The following is a 1,997-nucleotide window of genomic DNA, read 5'->3' as shown; positions in this document are numbered from 1 at the left end:
GATTGTGAGAGGGTGTAGGCCAGGTTGAGGGGCCCCACCAGTTCATGATCGGGGCCAGGGAGGGACAAGGGAGTTTGGCCAGCCAGGGAGGGACCGCGGGAGGGCTCCAGGGTGTGTCTGCCCTGTCCTGCTCAGTCCCAATCGGCTGGACCCCAGCAGAAAACTAACCTACTGGTCAGTGCGTCTGCCCCCTGGTGGTCAGTGCATGTCATAGCGACTATTTGACCTGTCAACTGTCTGCCCCCTGGTGGTCAGTGTCCATAATAGCAAGCGGTTGAGCAGCCTTAGCATATCATTAGCATATTAAGCTTTGATTGGTTGAACAGATGACCAGATAATCGAACACTTAGCATATTAGGCTTTTATTATATAGGACATGAGGCCCAGTGCACAAAAATTTGTGCACTTGGGTGGATCCCTCAGCCCGGCCTGTGCCCTCTCGCAATCTGGAGCCCCTTGGGGGCCCCTTCCCCTGGCTGCTGGCACCAGTTTTTCTCCAGCGCCCGGAACACAGGCCTTTGCGCTTCGCCAGGAGGAGCCAGCGCGGTTGGCCAGGGGCTTAGCTCTTTTAAAAATACTTCTGAATGTTTGGTAAATAACCCTGTAGGAATCTACTTTCTGAAACATGCTGGTTGTTAAGGGCTGATTTGGGTAATCAACAACATGTATGTTAAAATCCTAATCCCCAGAACCTCAGAATGTACCTGTATATAGAGATAAGATCTTTAAAGAGGGGATTACATTAAACTGAGGCAGTTCCAGTGTGACTCTTAGCCCATCTCACTGAAGTCCTTATAAGAAGAGGAAAGTTGGGGTCCAGCCTTAGCAGGTCCAGAGGTTCCCCAAGGTGTGGACGGAGTTGGCGAAGAAGGAATGACACAGAGGCAGCATTCAGGTGATCATTATAGCCAGGTTCTCTTTTTATTGTCCTGTAACATCTATATTTATACTATTTGATCCTATAAGCATGCCTCTATAAGCTTTTTTTTTTTTTTTTTTTTTTGCCAAGGAGAGCATGGGGTCCTTTTATTGGGGGGTCAGTCAAAGGGGGAGCTGGCTAGGGTGGGGTAGGGCAGCAGCTTGTCTGGCCCCCGAGAAACCCAACTTGAGTCCAGAGCCTCGACCACTTTGAAGCCAAAGTCTTCCTCCACCTTTATCTGCAGGGGGGCCAGCTCCGGAGTCAGCGGGACTCCTGCCCGGCACCCTTCCCATGGCACTCACCGCCTCTTCCAACCGTTGGGCCCCTCACTGGGGGCCTGGCTGCTGGCTTTTGCAGGCGCTGTTGTCCTCCTGGGCGGGGACAGCCCCTCTTTCTCCGGAGGCTCGTTCTCAGTGTTGCCTGGGGTGGGGGTGTCTGTGCCCTGTTGCCCTTGTCCTCCAGTAAGATGGCTAACTGGCTGGCCCGGTAGTCCTCGCCATAGGAGTCCAGCACCTTCATGAGGAGCCTCCACTCCTGCTGGAGTCTCCATGTTATCCTCTATATCTGATGGAGCCTGTTCAGGACCTGCTCGATCTCCCTGCAGCGCCAACCCAGCACCTGGTACTTCCTGCAATTGAGTTCCCTTTGGCACAACGGCCACTGGCCTTGGGCTGCCTCCTCCTCTTCATCTCGATCCTGGAGGCTGGGGCTGCCCAGACCCCCAGACACGAACTCCCCTTCGGTCTCAAGCTCGCTCTCCAGGATGTGACCACCAAACAGTGGAGGCAGCGCCAGCTCCGAGCAGGGAGGTGCTGACAACTCCTCAAAGCCCACAGCTGCCATGGACCCCTCTCTCTGCTCCAGCTCCATTTCTCCCTGGCTCCCGGCAGAACTTCCAACCTTGCAAGCCTCTTAAAGTGCAAAACGACTCACCCCATCCGATTTCATGGCCAGGCACACAGGCCCCAGCAGCTAAGCCTCCTGGGAGTTGTAGTTCTCTATTTCCCATTTGCTTTCCTCGCCTCACCCCCACCCTCAGTCCCCACTGAAAGGCCCTGTTTGCTGGTCTAATGCTGCT

At 54.4% G+C, this 1,997-nt stretch overlaps 1 pseudogene; it reads right to left on the bottom strand.

Moving 5' to 3' along the window:
- Positions 1-1,037: 1,037 nt before the first annotated feature.
- LOC139001854 (TCF3 fusion partner pseudogene) lies at positions 1,038-1,789 on the bottom strand (annotated as a pseudogene).
- Between the last annotated feature and the right edge of the window lie 208 nt (positions 1,790-1,997).

This window comes from Myotis yumanensis, unplaced genomic scaffold, assembly GCF_028538775.1.
Source record: "Myotis yumanensis isolate MYYU_CA2020_CCGP unplaced genomic scaffold, mMyoYum1.0.hap1 SCAF_2, whole genome shotgun sequence".
Taxonomy (NCBI): domain Eukaryota; kingdom Metazoa; phylum Chordata; class Mammalia; order Chiroptera; family Vespertilionidae; genus Myotis; species Myotis yumanensis.
This window is presented reverse-complemented; position numbering and strand designations above follow the sequence as displayed.